Source organism: Cnephaeus nilssonii (genome assembly GCF_951640355.1).
Source record: "Cnephaeus nilssonii genome assembly, chromosome: 9".
NCBI classification, from domain to species: Eukaryota; Metazoa; Chordata; class Mammalia; order Chiroptera; family Vespertilionidae; genus Cnephaeus; species Cnephaeus nilssonii.
This window is the reverse complement of record NC_137080.1, coordinates 85,518,784-85,537,491: the sequence shown is the minus strand read 5'-3', so window position 1 is coordinate 85,537,491 and position 18,708 is coordinate 85,518,784. Positions and strand designations below refer to the sequence as shown.

The window sequence follows — 18,708 nt, the reverse complement described above, 5'->3', positions numbered from 1 at the left end:
ATGCTATTTTGTTGTATTGACAACAAGCTTCAAAACTTCTTAAGTCAAATTTTCCAAAGGTGTTAACATCATAGATACTTTTACACTTAAAAATGTCAAATTTCATGCCAAAAAAAAGAGCATTTACGGGAAGTTTTAATTCATTACTTTATTTTGAAGAAAAATGCTGCTGAAAACTTTGGGAAGCTTATGGTGAACATGCTCCATCTCAAGATACTTGTGAACGCTGGTTTAAACACTTTAAAAGTGATGATTTCGATATGAAAGACAAAGAACGTCCAGGTCAACCAAAAAAGTTTGAAGACCAACAATTACAAGCATTATTGGATGAAGATGCATGTCAAACTCAAAAACAACTTGCAGAAAGATTAAATGTTGCTCAGCAAACAATTTCCGATCGTTTACAAGCAATGGGAAAGATTTTAAAGGAAGGAAAATGGGCGCCACATCAACTGAAGGAAAGACAAATGGAAAACCAAAAAGTCATCAGTAAAATGTTGCTTCAACACCACAAAAGAAAGTCTTTTTTGCATCAAATTGTGACTAGTGATGAAAAGTGGATTTATTTTGAGAATCCCAAGTGCAAAAAATGATGGGTTGATCCAGGTCAACCATCAACATAGACTGCAAGGCCAAATGGCTTCAGAAAAAAGACAATGCTCTGCGTTTGGTGGGATCAGGAAGGTGTGGTGTATTATGAGCTTCTAAAACCAGGTGAAACCGTTAATACTGATCGCTACCGACAACAAATAATCAATTTGAACCATGCTTTGATCATAAAACGACCAGAATGGGCCAGAAGACACGGCAAAATAATTTTGCTTCATGATGACGCACCATCACACACTTCAAAACCAGTTAAAGACATGTTAAAAGATCTTGCCTGGGAAGTATTAACCCGCCCACTGTATTCACCAGACCTTGCTCCTTCTGATTACCACTTGTTCCAATTGATGGCACATGCACTTTCTGAGCAGCACCTCAAAACGTACGAAGAAGTGGAAAATTGGGTCTCTGAATGGTTTGCTTCAAAACAAGAAAAGTTCTATTGGGACGGTATCCACAAATTACCTAAAGATGGGGAAATGTGTAGCTAGCGATGGACATTACTTTGAATAAAGCACTTTTGATGTTTCTCTTGAAATTATCATGTTTTCTATGATTACAAAATCCACATTAATAACCGGTACACCTGGTATATGTAATTAAATATTTACAAAAAATAAAAGCAAATTAAAAATTGAATTCATGGGTTTGACAACAAATAAGAAATAGCAGAAGGGATGACTGGTGAACAGGAAGATAGGTCAGTAGAAAAAATTTTCATATTGAAGCAGAGAAAATATAAAAATGAGCTTTTGGGACATGTAGAGTATCATGAAAGGGTCCAACATACTAGTATGTATAGGAATTGAGAAGAGCAGAGACATAATGAGCAAAAGCAGTATTTGAAGAGAACTGCCTAAGAATTTTCTAAAACTGACCCCCCTCCAAAACAAAAAACAAAAAAAAAACAAGCCATGAATTCTGGAAGCTCTCCAAACTCCAGGAAGAATGCATACAAAGAGAACCACACTTACGCACATCATAGTAAAACTGCTAAAAACCAAGCGAAAGAGAACAAATATGTTACTTTCAAAGGAACCACGATAAAACTGACAGATTACTTTTTAATAGAAATAAAGGAAGCCAGAAGACAATGGAATATCTTTAAAAGATAAATATTTTAAAAAAAAAAAGACAAGCTAGAATTCTATATCCAGTGAAAATATTCTCCAAATATGAAGGTGTTCAAATAAAAACTGAGAGAACTGTGACACCAGCAGACACACTCCACCACACACACAGACACTCACACAGGCACAGACACACACACACACACACACAGACACCCACCCACCCACACACACACACAACTAAACAGAGTTCTTTAGACAACAGGCAACTAATCTGAGAGAGGAACTGAGCATGGTTATACAAGAAGAGAGAAAGAACACCAAAAAGAGTAAATATGTGTGTTAATCTAAGTTATTGACTTTTTAAAATAATGTCTTGTGGAATTTAATATACAGGGTGGGGCAAAAGTAGTTGCACAGCTGTTCATATGGAAAATAATCCTATCTAATAATAGAGTAACATGTAAATTACCATCACTCCGCTACGCCCATGATTGGGCGGCGGGAGGCTGGGGGGCAGTACTCGGGGTGGCCTATCCGGCCATTGAGAGGCACAGATCTGCTGCCACTGAGGGGGGCTACCCTGCTGTTGAGAGGCACAGGGGGCGGGACTCCCGCCCCCTGCGCTTCTCAATGGCCAGATCCGCAGCCGCTGAGGGGGCCTGCCGCGGACACCCAGCTGCGCCTCTCAACGGCAGGGTAGCCAGGTGTCCGCGGCAGCCCCCCTCAGCGGCCGTTGAGAGGTGCAGGGGGTGGGAGTCCCGCCCCCTGCGCCTCTCAACAGCAGGGTAGCCCCCCTCAGTGGCCGCAGACCATCAAAAGTGGGGGAGCTGGGTGCCTGTCTGCTCCGACACCAGCGGACAGGCACCCAGCTCCACCGCGAAAAGCGAAAGCGTGTAGGGGACCCTACACGTGCATGATTCAATCATGCACTGGGCCTCTAGTATAATCTATAATAATAAAAGCATAACATGCTAATTAGACCGGACGTCCTTCCGGATGAAGCCAGGGCTGCGAGGGAAGCCCAGTCCCAGGTGCCTGCCGGTGACTGGAGGGAAGCCCGGGTCCCAGGTGCCAGAGGGAAGCTGGTGCCGGCAGCCGGGGGAAGGAAGGCCTACTCTTGCACAAATGTCATGCATCAGGCCTCTAGTAAGTAATAAATAATAATACAAGAATAAACTGTTTCGCATACTCACAACCATAAACCTACTTTCCTCCCTTCCTCTCTCTCTAAAAGAGAAATCAATAAAAACATATTTTAAAAAATCATAGAACCTCAAAAAGCATTAAGGACATAAAAGGAGTCTAAGTGTTATAAGAAGCTTGTATTGTCCAGGAAATGGTTAAAGTATTGATTTAGGGTAGGCCCTAAAAATCAAAATATAAAATCACGCACACAAAGCATCCAACTATGTAAAGATATGTATTTTTTTTTAAATACTAGAAAGAAACAACTTTTTGAAGCAGAAGTTCTCTATCAAGATGATGAAATGATGACTGGTTTTCATTTTCTTTATACTGCTCGGCATTTTCAGAACAACTTTTTTCCTCAATATTTGGTTTCATATAAAACGACTACAGTATTTTCTTGAGGGAGGTGAAAGTAGCCTTCATTTTCTTACAAAGGTTCAAAAAGAACAAATTCCTAGAAAACTGGACAGAGACCCTGTAATTCTGCAGCCAATTATTGGCAACGTTTGTATGAGTGAAGAATGCTTTGGTCTGCCAACACAGACAGGCCAGGTGTCAGACACATCCTGTGCCCCAGACAGCGCCTGGCCGCTCTCTCACTGTGTTTGGTGTGAGAGCACGCCTCAAGTTGTCTCTCCATAAACATGAGGAAACCCTAACTCAGCAGAAAGAATCACTCCTGATAATAATTCAGGTCATCTGCGCCGTCTTTCCACAACAAAAATACAAAGATCTTGCTAAATTAACAAGTAACAGTCATCATGCAAGAGACACCTGCACTCCGCCTGCAGCAAGAAGAAATGAAGCCCCGAGAAGTGTTGCGTCTTGTTTAGAAGGTAATCCCTGCGACACAAGAATCCCCATTGTTGGGAAACAACGATGAAGTGAGGTGAGCACTCTCTCTCATATGCTAGTAGTGCGAACACAAATTAATTTTTAAATTTTGTGAGGAACAATTAGGAAATGTTATCGAGAACCTTAAAAATGCCTATTTCCTAACATGGCAATTCTCCTTTCCAGGAATTTATCTTAAGAAAATAATCTGAGCCCTAGCTGGTGCAGACTGAAGGGTCCCAGGTTTGATTCCGGTCAAGGGCATATGCTCTGGTTGCAGGCTCGATCCCCAGTGCAGGAGGCAGCTGATCAATGATCCTCTCTCATCATTGATGTTTCTATCTCTCTCTCCCTCTCCCTTCCTCTCTGAAATCAATAAAAATATATTTTTAAAAAAAGAAAGAAAGAAAATAATCTGAAATGTGATCAAAGATTTATGTACCTGGATGTTCATCAAAGCATCCTATGTATACTAATAAAGGGGTAATATGCTAATTAGATCAGGAGACCTTCCAGACAAAGCCATGGTGGCGGGGCCGAGGCGGAGGCAGTTAGGGGAGATCAGGCCAGGTCGGGAGGGCAGATGGGGCAAGCAAGCCAGCAGGGGGTGGGGAGAAGGACAGTTGGGGGTGAGCAGGCTGAACGTGGGGGCAGTTGGGGGCGATCAGGCCAGCAAGAGGGGGCAGTTGGGAGTGAGCAGGCTGGCAGTCAGAGGGGTTAGGGGCGATCAGGCACACAGGCAGGTGAGCAGTTAGGAGCCAGCAGTCCCAGATTGTGAGAGGGATGTCCGACTGCCGGTTTAGGCCTGGTCACTGTGAGATTGGGCCTAAACCGGCAGTCGGACATCCCCCGAGGGGTCCCAGACTAGAGAGGGTGCAGGCCGGGCTGAGGGACACCCCTCCTCCCCTGCATGAATTTCGTGCACCGGGCCACTAGTAGTATAATAAAGAGCTAATATGCTAATTAGACCGAACAGCAAAACAACCATCTGGACGACCTTCAGGACAAAGCCGAGGCTGCGAGGGCTGCAAGGGCCAAGCTGCTTGCACAAATTTCATGCATTGGGCCTCTAGTTATTTATAATAGTCAAAAATTATAAATAAGCTAAATTTCTAATAACAGAGACTAGTTAATAAATAATAAATAAATATTTAGTAACTATAGAATCCATCTGAGAGGATGCTAAACAACTATTTAAGAAAAACAGTTTCTAAGGAACATTTACTTAATGAGCAATATATTAAAACACATTCAAAATACCCCTCATACTATTTTAAAGCATAATATCATAGCAAGTGTTTACTGAGAACTTCCTATCTGCCAGGCACACCCCAAATGTCTTACATGCATCATCTCATTTCATCTCACCCAGCCCTACAGGCCAGTGTTATCATTTCCAGTTAGTGAAGGCCCCTGGATTCAAACCCAGGCAGTCTGACTCCAGATTATGCTGCCTAGAGAAAAACTCTGGAAGGAAATGATTTAAATGTTACTAGGAAGGAATTAAAGGCTATTTTTATTGTCTTCCTTGTACCTGTCAATATGTTCCAAATCCTCTATAATTACTGTGTACTATTTGCAGTCTCCCTCCCCAAAAGGAAGGTTTAGGAACTACTTTCACTTACCATTTACACAACTTCAGTGAAAAACAAGTCTCAGCTCTAATGAAGCTTGGAATCGAGTCTCCTCCAGGCCTTAAAAGCAGGAGACCATTGTGCAAATCTGAGCCATGACATTCTGACCGGGGAAAGGGGATGGGTCTGCTCAGCAGGCTGTGGCGTCCATGACTTCCCTTCCACAAGCACATGTCACCCTCTGGCTGACACAGCACTGATTTTTTTACGTATATTCTGCCATTAATCTTCCCAACGACCTATCCAAGTAGATGTGACCATTTCAGGAAACTGAGGTTTAGGAAGCTGACGTGACTTTCCCAAGGTCATGCAGGGCACCCCAGCACTTTTCTCACTCACTTCTTGACCTACAAGCTCAGTCGCTCCAGCCTGTCCTCCACACCTCTCGGAGTAATCTTTCTAATACATGAAGCAGGCTTGACCCCATTCCCCCACACAGCCCTCCTCACTAACACCCTCAGTGACTCCCACTGCCTACAGGGTCAAGACCAAGCTCCATAACATGGCACCAGGTCCTCCCTGTCCAATCCCGGCCTACCTCTCCAGCCCCATCACCTGCACCTGTCACTGAGAGTTTCCCAGGTGCCAGGCCCCAGCTGGGTACTGGGGGCACAATGATAAACAGGACATGGCACAAGGATGAACAAGACCTGGCTTACACCCTTAAGAAGCCAGAAGTCCTGCTGGGGAGACAGACACAGAGCGATTGTTGCGATGCAGATGGACAGGGAGAGAGAGGCCTAGGCTGGGTGCTTAGGGCAGGCCCCTGGAGGAAGCGGGAATGAGCCAGAAGAGGGGCAAAGGAGGAGGCATCCCCTGCAGAAGAAACCTAGGAGCCAAGTGTGTGGGCAGTGTCAGCTAACAGAACTTTCTGCACTGATGCACAATGTTCTAGATGCTTTCCAATATGGTAGCCACTAGCCACATGTGGCTACAGGGCTCTTGACAAGAGGCTAGTGCAACTGGGGAGCTGAGCTGTCTATTTTATTGAATCTTTAATTAATTTCTATGTAAATAGCCATGCATGGCTAACCGCTACCATACTGGACAGCACAGTGCTAGAGCATTAAACTGAAGCTGATAGCAATGAAGTTAAGTAGGTAAGTTTTGAAGTAACGTTTCGGTCAGGCCAGGTTGCATGTGGCTTCTTATACTCACCATGCTGTTCCCTCCCCCTTGTCTCCCCGGCAAGCCCCCACTTAACCCACACAGGCCACCATGTTCCACCTCTCCCTGAAGACTTCCCTGGCTGCTCTGCACCGGCTCTCGCACGTACTACTTCTACATGTTGTCTTTTCCTAGCCAGGCATCATCGTGAATCACATTTATATGTCCTCATCACCATCCTCCACTAGGCTCTGAGCTCTGTCTCTGACTTGTCCTGGTATTTCCAGCCACTGGTGCAATCTTGGCACATGGGAGGCACTCAATAAAAGCTTGATGAACAAGTGGCCTGGCAGGGGCGGGGGCGGGGTATTCACCTCTTCTAACAAAGATGTGAATGCCTAACCTCGACCTTCCTTGGAATGACCGCTCGGATGAGTCCTCGGGAACATCCTGCCCGCCCTCCCATCACTGTCCACACCCGGCCTTGCAGTGGTTCTCTTTTGCACAGGTTTCCGAACCTAGAGATCTGAACGGGGGAAGGGACTAGCCAGCTTTCAAAGGCAGCAAAACGAAAGATCATGAGCCAGTCTTTGGAGTTAGTCCTGGGTCTGGGGACCAGCTCCGAAACTCTGCCCTGCATGCTCCTAAGCTGGTGCCGGGATGCTCTGAGCCCGTTTCCTCGAGGGAGAAGTGGGCATCACCTCGGCCTCTTACAACCGTTGGGAGGCTGACTGACTGCACATCTACACAGTGCCAGGCACACAGTAAGCTCTCTGTAAACAGCAGCAAGCAATTTGGAACCCCCCATATGCAAATTCCGGAGCCCCTAAATAGCTGCTCCTTGGTGCTCTCTGGGATGGACAGAATCCAATCTCTGACTCATCACGTGTTGCCAAAATTCTTCTCGAGTTCCCAGGAGGAAATTTATTTTATTTCCCTCTAACTCTAAAAATTAAACCGTCCTTACAGCATTTTGGAGTGGCAGGGATGAGGAAGGAGACCATGAAATCCAACAAGCAGCTTTGGAAAGGTTACAAACTGAGGGGAGAAAGAAGGGAGAAGGCAGCTGGAGGGGGTGAGCAGGGGGGATGGAGACAATCCCCTGAGTTTCTGCTATTATTGAATACCCCAACTCTCCAAGCAGCCAGGCAGCCTCCTCCTCCACGTGGGCTAAGCTCTGCTAATGAGAAAGCGGCGCTCTGCCTACATTACCACAATAATGATTTCCCCCTTGCATTTTTACATGCCCGCCGCTTTATCATAGCAGAAGTAGACATATATTTTCAATAAATCCCTTCTCCCCTACCTCCTCCTCCCCAACTCGAGCTCTCCCAGTAAAAGCTGTTCTCTCTCCTCGCCCTCCCCCAACGCAATCCCAACCCTGGAGCACAATGAGTTCCACTAATCAAAACAGAAAGAAAAAGAAAAATGGAAAAATCACAGCTGCTGAAAAACAGCATTCGCTACAAGTCAAAGCCCTCCACATTTTTTCTGCGTGCAGCGTTTACTTCTTCAAGGACACAGCACCCCTCCCCTATCAGAAATCTTATGTAGAGTTGCTCAAAGGGGAGGGAGGGGGGAGGGGCGGGAAGAAATCTAATATTCACTCTCTTTCCTATTTTGACTAAGCCAGCACAGACAGAAATATAGATAAGGCCTTGAATAACTGATTTAACAAAATGTCACTTATTAAAAGGGGTGGGGGATGGGGCCGCATTTGCATTTCAGAGCTCGGTTAAACCACCCCAGCTAAAGGCTGTGAGGCCACGAAAGCAAGAGGGAAGGAAACATCTCTCTAGTCTGATCTCCTTCAGCGGCGGCAAGAACTGACCCTGGTGGCAGAGAGCCCTGGGTTTCTCCTCCAACAACAACCCGTGGAGGAAAAAAAAACCAAAGGCAAAACAACAACAAAAAGCTGGTTCTTAAATAAAGTAAGCATCTATACTGCATTAACTAGCGCCAGGCTCTGTGCTGGGTGCTGGGGGCGTAAGAATGAATGACCCAGTTCTGCCCTCCCCCGGGCAGTCTAGAAGGGGTGGAAGACACGCCCAGCGGTAAGTATGCCAACAGCACCAAGGGCTGCAGAGCCCAAGCACTCGCCCTCCAGCCCACCCCGAAGCCCTAACCCACAAGCAGGCACATGGGGCCCTCAAGAAGGACTCCAGGAATGAGTGTCTGCACGGTGAAGCTGTCTGAATTTCATACTGGTTTCTGAAGAAGCTCAGCCTCTTCAAAAGGAAAGACACCCCTCAATGTCCCACCTACTGTGGCTCCCCAGGAAAACCCCTTGGCTCACATGTGTTCACCCAACTGAAAAAGAAAAGTGAACAAGTCCCAATACTTAAGGACTGGCATCCTTCGGTTGAATGTTAAGGGAGCTTGGTATCTCCCACTGTGATGACAACAGAGGGGACTCAAAGGACACTCCTATTAAAACTCCGTGGGCATCAAACCCATCTTTGTTTTTTCTTTTCCTTCTAAAAAATCGTGCAAAGAAGTTAGGTTGGTGGCAACTTCCCAAAGATGAAGAGAAGCCCTCAGAGCAGCCTTCGTTATGACAAAGACTCCTGAGGCCCTCAGGAAACCTTCCAGGGTAGCACACTGCCCGAGGCCCAGCTATGTCCGAAGCCAGGCCCGGAGACTACAGGCCACACTATCGAAAAATGACCACGGTCTGCCCTGGTTCCTCCACCGCGGGGCCCGCAGAAGGGACTGGGCTGCGAGTAGGAGGCTGATGGAGAATAGCCATGCGATTTGTTCAAGTCAAGTTTTGGCTTTAATTATGCGGCAGGCTTAAAGCTGTGTGCTCCAGAAGGAACCAGACAATTCAAGTTTTTAAAAATGTAATGCCCAAAACACGCTTAACTCATCCGAGTATTTCCAACGAAGGTCACTAGACGTATAAGCCTGAAATTCCCAGATGAACGTTTTGGTTTCCATGATCTCTTACATATATTCTATCACGTTCTTACTTAAGACTGCATAGCAATAGCTATTTGAGAGTGCAATAAAATTTGGAGACCGTTTACATTCTGGGCATTAAACCCGGGCTTTGAAAGCTGGCTGGTCATATGACTCCAGGTTAATCGCTTATTTTTATGTTTTCAATTCTACTTCTTGAGCCTCACTTTCCTCAGCTGTAAAATGAGAATAATATCTACCTCCCATGGCTGTCGCAAGACACCGATAAAACAGGACAAGTCAAAGAGGCTTTGGACCTAGGTAAACACTAGTTATTTCAATGGCGGCATCCATTTCCTCCCTCTGTGCTTTTTTGTTGTTTGTTTTCCCCTCTCTCTGAAACCAGACTGATATCGGTTCCACTGATCTCTCAAAACTGACAACTTGTATTTATTACACAAATAAATACCGAAGGTCCTGTTATCCACAGGTGTGCAAAATCCGACTGCCCGCCGAATCCAGGTGAGGGGACGAGGGGTTCATTACACTACTGTCCGCTTTTCTATACGTTTAAAGGTTTTTCATGATAAAAGTTAATGCAGAAAGAAAGGAGAGCCTCAGCCTACTGAGCAGATGCCAGGGTCTGATTAGTGAAAAGCACGGGCTATTTTTTATTTTTGTTGTTGTTGTTAATCCTCCCCCGAGGATATTTTTCCATTGATTTTTTTTTTTAGAGAGAGGGGAAGAGATAGCGAGAAACATCGATGTGAGAGAAACACATCAACTGGTTGCCTCCTGCACGTGCCCCGACCAGGGCCCAGGCCGGGGAGGAGCCTGCAACGGAGGCACATGCCCTTGACCAGAATCAAACCCGGGACCCTTTGCTCCGCAAGCCGACGCTCTACCCACTGAGCCAAACTGGCGAGGGCATGGGCTATTTTTTTAAAACTGGAAATGACTTCCCAGCATACACAGTAAGACTAAAGGCTAAGGGACTGTTTTTTAGGTAGACCCAGTCTGCACCACAGTTTTCATTTGCAAAAACGAACGAACGCTGAACCAAACGAAGACGCTAACAGCAGGGGACCACAGTCAGGTTTCTTGGGTAGAAGGTTCAAGGTTCCCCCGCACCCAGTTCACAAACCAAGCACGTCTGGCCCTTTGGTTGGACCGGTCTCAGATTCTAAATATGACTGACCTTTCACAGCCAGCATTCTGATGCCTGCCTTCCAGCAGCGAGGTCAGTTTCGCCAAAGGGATCACAGAGGGCTTGAAAACCCCAAACAGAAAGTCGCTTCGAGGAGGAAACATAAATGGGAGTGAACACGGTGAACAGCTTTTAGTAGAAGCTTTGGAAAATTAAGGGACGCGTTTCATTGGTTGTCAGGTTTTTTATATCTGAAAAGATCTGGCTGAAGATCAATTCACCTCGCTGCTGCCTGCTACAGTTTACATAGCACTTTCCGTACATTATCTGATTGCATCCTCACAAGTCTCAGAAGAGAGGCGACAGATGGTATCGCCCTCATCACCCTCTTTTTGCCGATGTGGAGGCAGGCTCAGGGGCCCCCTCGCCCAGAGCGAAGATGGAGCTGGACCCCACCCCAGGTTTTCTGACTGTCTCTCCTCCCCCACCCACCTCCCATGCAGACCCCGTGCTTGGCACAGAGGCGGGCAGTCGATGGCATATTTTTTATGAAAGGCAGCCTGAAGGAGGGGCAGACCTCTGCCCTTTTTTTCTGGAGCTTCTTGTTCAAAACGTATGTATGACCCAGTGCCCACCAACTTTAGAACAGGGCTGAACATCACGGAGGTCTTTTTCCAATCACAGTTTTCAAATAAATCTAATGTGAGGCCCAAATTACTTGAACTGAAGACTCTTTTCCCAAGCGAAAGAGCCTGCTCTTTCCTCTGTACTGCTCAGTAATGCAGTCAAATGCTCAAAAAAAAAAAAAAATGCAGCACAATTTTCTGATGCAGTCTTAACCCTTGCAGTCTCCGCAGGACTCAAGTCCTGAGCCCAAAGCCCTTCCCGGGGGGTGTGCGGCCTCAGCCTGGACAGACAGAGCACCTCAGGGCCCGGCTCCCTCACCTTCCCTCACCTGCACCCACACTCTGGCCACATGGAGGAAGTGTCCTCCTCCAGGAAAAGCCAGATCTTCCCCCACAGGCCTCAAGGGCTTTTGCTCAGGCGACCCAACCCAGTGCTCTTGATCCATCACCCCCGCTCCACTGTTTCGCATCGGCACACACATATACCACCTGTACCTCAGAAAACCCCTTCCCTCTACCACGTGTCCCTCCAACTCCCACTCCATTCCTCGGGCCTCCTTTCTGGGTCAAGCTGTGCCCAAAAGTTGTCTCCACGTGCCACTGCCAGTCCCTCGCCTCCCAGTCCCCTGCCAGCCCCTCCAACCTTGCTTCTGCCCAACCCACCGCTCCACTGGCACTGTTCGCAAAGTTGCCAATGACTTCCATTTCGCCAAATCCACTGGTGACTTTTCCGGCCTTATCTCACACACCCTCACACGCATTGCCTTTCCCCTCCAGGCTCCTCAGGACCTGTCCCCCAGTCTCCTGGATTAAAATGCCACCCCCTGGCTGACGATGCCCACATTTTCATCTCTTGCCTGGCCAGCCCTCTGGCACTGGATGCTGTTATCAGACTGCTTGCTTAACATCTCCTCGTTGAGTCAAACAGGCATCTCAGATTCCAAGGAGCCCAAATAGAAACGGCGTGATTCTGCTCCCCTCCCTCTCCCTCTTCCCCATCTCAGCAAACAGCACCACCCATCTACCCAACTGCTCAAGTCAGAAACCTGTTATCCTAGATTCCTCCTCCCCAACCCCCACCAAATCCACCCCCAAGCCCTGCCCATTCATTCTACCTTCAATATGCGTCTGGCACCCACCTGCTCCCCGCCATTCACCTTCTATCACCTCCCACCTGACCTGCTCCAACTGCCACATTACTGTGCTCCCCAATTCCACACCTGGCCCTCTCCACCAGTGCATTGGGTAGGGGGTGTCACCGCTAACTGTAATGGCTTCCCACTCCTCTTCGGATGAAACCCAAACCTTTCAAGGCCCCCAGAGCCCTGCCTGATCAATCATCTCCTGTGCCCTCGCTCCCTCCCGTTATCCACCGGGCCTCTCTTCAATGAGCCGAAGACCTTCCACCAAGGCTGTCCTCTGGTGCCCTCTGTTTCTCCCACCCCCATCCCCAGAGAGGCTCTCCCAGGCTGCTCTAGTTCCCTGGGATTATTTCATCAGAGCATTTGTCACATTTTGCAATATCTATTCCTTTACATGTCAACCTCCCCTCTTGACTGTAAACTAGGGAGAGGGGTGGGGGATGGGTAGAGGGAGTTGATGATGTTGTTCTGGATTATCAACATATTCCCAGAGCCTAAATTTAGGGCCTAGCAAATAATAGGTGCTCAATAGGTAACTGCCGAATGTACAAATGAATAAACCAGAGTCGGCCATTGCACGAAAATAACTGTTAGCGTCTATGAGCCTAGACTTATCGCTGCCATTTAGGCACGCAGGTTCTTTCCCCCCTTCCTCTCTATAAAAAAACAACAACAACAAAACCCACAAAAAATGTTTTAATATTGCTAAACCAAAAGCCCAATAGCTCAGCATACCCCACCCATTCTCAGCTTGCCTTCCAAGAGGAAAAAGCAAAAATCATCCATTTCCTCAGTAAACCCAAATTAACCAGTAGGCCCTACAAGCAGCTGCCCAGAGAACTTGAAAATCCTTATAAAATACCACAGGGTCTTTTTGTTGTGTATTTTATTTAACCCAGAAAAATAAAAACAGATTAAGGGTGCCATGGAATCAAACGCATGTTCTCAAGCCTATATTATTCCTTAAAACGCCACAGCAGCCTCGTTGAAAAGCATGCCAAGGACAGATCCAGCTGCTCTGGTCTTCCTCTCCCCACAAAAGAAAGCAACTGCTTAATATCCTCTTTATTTTATTGGTTCCCCTTAAACATGCAAATTCAGAAATATTACTAATCCACAAGATCCTCGCTGACCCTAACCCTCTCTCCTCCCTAAATCACAGTTTTATGAAGTCAGAAATAAAATGAGCTGAATTCGACTGCTTTCAGACCAGAACAATCAGCACAAGTTTGTACTGCCTGGGGTCTGAGCCACTTGTCTGGATCCTTACTATACTGGACATGTGAATGTTCAAAGTCAATAAAAACATCAAGAGCTTTCCCCCAAAAAAATGCCCACAGTGAAATATGAGATATCCCAGAATCGACATTAATACAATATCATTATCATGAACCCTATGGCAAATATACCACCAAATCCCAGTTACCCGCGTGTGAATTTTCCACAGACAGTGGGTAAAGCCACACTAGGCTTTCTGGTCTGCTCAATTAACCTTAGATTTGACCAAGCATAATTAGACAGGTGAGCCAGCTGGTTGCAGGGGAAACTTCCAAGATGAACCGAAATTATTTTCGGTGCCTCGGATTATGTGCCACTCTCTATTAACACAGATAATTGGGTATCAACCATGCACTTTTTTTTTTTCCAAGACAGTGGCAGGCTTTCTTAAGTTTTTCCTTGCGTTGATGGTCAAGGTAACCAGGCCACTCAAGAGTCTTTTTTGGGATGCCAAGGTACAACTCCACTCTCTCCATGAGAAGACAAAAACGGAAGTTAATCAACTCAGCACAAGTCCATGAAGCAATTTGGCCGTTGGCCCAGGAAGACACTGTCAAGACCTCTGGAGACTTCTCTGGAGAGCTCTCTCCACAAGACCGAGTGATAGAATTTCAGACACAGATGTAACTCATGGATCAAACTGTGCAATCCTAATTAAAAAAAAAAAATCTGAAGGCCAGAAATGCTAGAAACTGGACATTTTCCCCCTGCTGTGAGCATCAAACCACCTTAAAAGTTCTTGGGCACTTTTCAAATACTGTAAACTCGAGGCAACCACTGAATGCAAAACCATGTCAATACTTTCTGATTAATCAACTTTATGGAGAATCCTTATACTTTTCCCAAGAAAACAATGCTTTTGATTATTATGACCAACCCAACCATCAAAGGATAAGAAAAAGAGTATGATAAATAAGCTTTGTGGTTGTGTTTTGTGTTTTTTTTTGATCACACACTTTATTATATAAGCAGCAGTCCCCTCCCTTATAATTAATGCTCCTACCTCAACAAAAACCACAGGCCCAAGCGGGTTAAAGGAAGCCAAACGGAGTACTTTCCACACAGTTCATAGAGCAACTGTTTTCACAGCAAGCTCACGTAAATGCTATGTGATATTAACACACGCCTGCTATGTGGAAGCCTGCTTACCAAGCTGTGAAAAGACTCGTGTTTACTATGGATCCTGTAAAATTAATCTTCTCAATGCCCATAAAGCAGACGGAAACGCTCCTTTTTGAGACGTCAAGCTGGCTTCTCAACAAATCTTTGGCAAAAACGGACATGCCTAAAAGGGCGGGGCCCAAAGAGCTGTGTCACTCCCTGTATCAATTCCTATAAATCAAATCCTGACAATCACCACAATATTTTTAAAAGAATGAATTATGATTCATGGGCCTTCAAACCTTTATTACCACAAGAACATTCCCAGAAGAAGAGAAAAAAAAAGCTACTGTGACTTGATTAATGGCCAAAGCAAGACAATAAAATAAATCTCATAACTGTAAGAATAAAAAAAACCCTGAAAGACTGCTCTCGACTTCGAGGGTAGCCATGTCAATAATTCCACTATCCCGGGGTAAACACACATAAAGGTTTTGTTTACCTTCCCAGCATATACACCACCAGACGCAGACTTTCAGCAGGGGAAAATTAATAGCTAATTTGTTTAACTAATGCCTAGTTAGGAACAGTTGATAAATGGCGATATTTATTTCCCAACTAACTCAGCTCTCAAGCTGCCAAATAACAAATTCTCAATCTGGAAGTCTGATAACAGGAAGGAAAGAAAGCACTGTCCATCCGTAACATGTAGAGAAATGTTTTTAAACCCATTATTTTCCCTGCTAGGATTGAGCCTGGCTACAGAACTGCAGAAAGCTTAACCAACTTTAGTTAACCACACTGCCTAGTGTTTACTCCTGACCCTACTAAGCATGTCTGGGTTTGAACCTCTGGTGCTAAAATTATCCTGGCAAAGTTAAAACTCCCAGCATAATCCAGGTACCTGACAGCCAAGACCTACAACCCATCTGCAGAAACCAGAAGGCTGAGTACCAGGGAAACAGGCAAAGACTGCTGGTTAACTAGTAAACCGCTGGGTACTTTTGCTTGTTCTCCTCCCAGTGGGCACAAAACCCCATCGTTGGTGACCAGACTGCTTTCTTGAAACGGTTAATGATGCAGAAGGTTGGTACCAACTGGGACAACGGAAAACTCCTTTCTTAACGCTCTGCTCCAAGGCCTGCTAAAAAGTGCACCCAGCCGGCCCGGGAGGCATTTTTTAAAAGAACCCTTCAGCCATCCCTGGATCCGTCATTCCTCAGCATCACTTCCATGCACACTTCACAAGACAGCCCAGGCCACGCTGTTAGCAACCGGCTTCCACACGTACTTTCACTTGCCAAAGCCGCCGTGTCTGGGAAGTTTCCACAAAGCTGGCTCCAACAGGCCAGTCCAAGGCACACGGAGGAACCGGAATGTCATTTTCTTTTCACGGAGGGATGGCAGGCGCACATGCCCCAGCCTAGCGTCGACCAGAGGCCCCGGGCCAGGTGCTCTCGGCCTCCGCCAGGGAATGGGTGATTTTGTGTTGTTTTCTAACATCTATTTATTTAGATCACCAGCAACAACTTCCAAACTGAAGTTAAGCCTGGAGGGGCAGGTTTACCCCCTCACACATTTCCCTCGTCTGGGTGGCCGCTTTAACTTCTGGTGGGTGCTCAGCCCCCAAAGAGCGCACAGGCGCGTATATATATACATATATGCATCATGTCAAAAACCCCAAAAGGCACACCCCTAGGGTCCTGCGGTTTCTTGGCTGGAAGAATGACGGCTTTATAGCATCACAACCTTCAAGTGCAGCCCCACCACCACCCTCTAAGCCCGATCGGCCAATTTTAGGGCCCATCGCACCCCCACCCCCCTTTGCTGGGATGCCGTGCAGCACAGAGAGGGAAGAGGGAAGAAGGGAAGCAGAGAGAAGGCCCGGTTAACATACTGAAAGTAAAGAAGTGGGGGGTGGGGTGGGGGGGAGAGAGAAGAGACTTTTCTTTCCCCTCCCCCACCTTCTCACGGAGCATCCCCCCCAACTAATTTTTTAAAAACATGAAACTTAATAAGCTTCTTGCCTACCTTGGCTGTTTCTGCAACAAGTGCATGGGCAATCCGACAAGAAGACCAGTCTCCGCTTGGGGGGCGAGATGGGGGGGAAGCAGAGCTGATGGAGTAATTTCAATATTAATTTATGTCAGAGCCGCCTTCTCGAAGCGCTACTCACTTACAGTACTGCCCTCAGCCAGTAAACAAATATCGCTCCGCCAGGAAACATACTCCCCAGATGCAAGCCCCTCTCCCCAGCAGGGAACCCGGCCCTTCATTCCCCCACCCCCACCCAACAGCGTGCTCCCCAACCCGGGTAGGAAGCTCAGCGTTACCAAAGCACCAACCCACCACCTCCGCCACCACCCGAGCAAGAAACTTACTCGGTCCGTCTATGCCTCCACCCTCCCTTCAGGAAATCTACTCTCCATATGCATTCAGCCTCCCCGCAGGAAATCTGCTCCCCCCTCCCCCCTTCTATATACATGCACCCCTCCCTCTCCTCCTCCCCACTCGCCCTCCCCGGCCAGAAACTTACTAGCGAGCAAGCGTGCAGGCTCTGCTGATCCTGGAAACTTACTCCCAGATATAGCGCCCGCCAACCCCCTTCCCGGCCCTGCTCCCCTTCCTGCCCTCCGCCGCCAGCAACTCCAAACTCTCCGCATCCAGCCACTCTCCCTCCCCGGGGGAAATTTGCAGCGCGGGGCCGCGCGCGTGCATCCACCCTCCCCTTCAGGAAACTTACTCCCCGTCTGCATGCACCGCCTCTCAGCCATCGCTTAGAGGGAAGGGGGTGTGCTAAGAAGACAGAAATACATATGTATCTCTCGCCCCTCCCCCGGCCGCAGCCCACTCGGGGCCGAGCCGCGGTAACCTGGCCTTACCTTTTGCATTGCTCCCCATCCTCGCCCCTCCCTCAGCCCTCCTTATCTGCTCCCCGGCGCCCCCCTTTTTTCACCCTTTACCCACCCCTAGCAACCGTTCCCAAGCTCCTCTCGGTCTTTTTTTTTTTTTTTTTAATCCAGGATGCAAATTCCTCCCCTGTCAGCAAATCGACTGTCAAATTATTTTCTTGCAAAAGGAGAAAGGCGGGGTGGGGGGTGGGGGGGAGCAAAAGCAAAAAGGGGGGAGGGCGGGGGAAGGGAGAGAGGGGGACAGAAGAGGGGAGAGATATCCCTCCGCAGAGCTGGGTCTGGCCGAGGGCGGGGAAGCAGGAAGTAAGGTGTCCAGCGCCCGGCCGGCGGGTCCTACGCCGCGGCCGCCGCCCGCGGCCCGTGTCCCCCGGGGCGCCTCGCTTCGGCGGTCGCGGGCCGCCCCACGCATTGTTCACAGCGTCCCCGGCATTGCGCTGCCGACCTTATTTGTTTGCTCTGCATGTGCATGAGGTTGCACCTTTTGTAGGCTGGAGAGAGTCTGGACCAGGATGGGGCGGGGGGCGAGGACCGAGTTGGGGCCCCGCGCGGGACCTGTCTGCAAACCGAAATGTGGCAGACTCTCCGGCGTGGCCGGAAAATCGAGGCCCAGGAGAAGGCGGCGCGGCCGGGAAGCTGCCGCCTTAGACCCGGGCCAGTGCAGGATTGCTTCCTGCGTAGCCGTCCCGGTTATTGTAACGCGCTTTGCAGTCTAACGACTGGGGTTTGGGTTTGGGGTTTATTTTGTCAAAGGCCTTGCAAAGATGCCATGGTCGAGGTGGGCTGCGGGGAGACGGTGTGCACCTACTCCCCCTTACCCCCACCCCCACCCCCCGCACTGCACCCCGGCTTCGGTGGGGCTGGGAGAGAGGCCGGCGCTCCGGGGAAGGGGCTGGAGATTCGCGAAGCGCGCGGCTCCATTCCTCCGCCCCGATGGGGGCGGGGAGCGGGTGCTGCAGGCGGCGCTGGAAACGCGGCTCTCCGGGGAGGGGTCTCCATCTCCGCTGCGCAGCAGGCCGGGGAGGGAGGTTGCCTAGGAGAGGGGCCGGGCTGGGCAGCGGAGGGGAGGGGGTGCGGGTGCTGCCGCGGAGCGCGCTCGCCCCTCCTCGCGCGCCATGACTGTGGAACGTGGTGCCGGGGAGGAGGGCCGGCCGCCGGGGGC

At 48.3% G+C, this 18,708-nt stretch overlaps 1 protein-coding gene across 14 annotated transcripts in view; it reads right to left on the bottom strand.

Annotated features, from left to right (window-relative positions):
- Positions 1 to 18,184, bottom strand: part of TRERF1 (transcriptional regulating factor 1) — a 210,231-nt gene extending 192,047 nt beyond the window's left edge. For 9 of the 14 annotated variants that reach the window (XM_079780575.1, XM_079780564.1, XM_079780565.1 and 6 more), the window contains exons 1-2: positions 17,174 to 17,295; positions 16,669 to 16,753 (exon numbers count right to left, since the gene is read on the bottom strand). The gene's annotated coding sequence lies outside the window, so the exon portion shown is untranslated. Of the gene's footprint in view, positions 1 to 16,668; positions 16,754 to 17,018; positions 17,076 to 17,173; positions 17,296 to 17,604; positions 17,644 to 18,027 lie in introns of those variants that run through there. The other 5 variants (XM_079780574.1, XM_079780573.1, XM_079780577.1 and 2 more) reach the window with 5 other exon arrangements.
- Between the last annotated feature and the right edge of the window lie 524 nt (positions 18,185 to 18,708).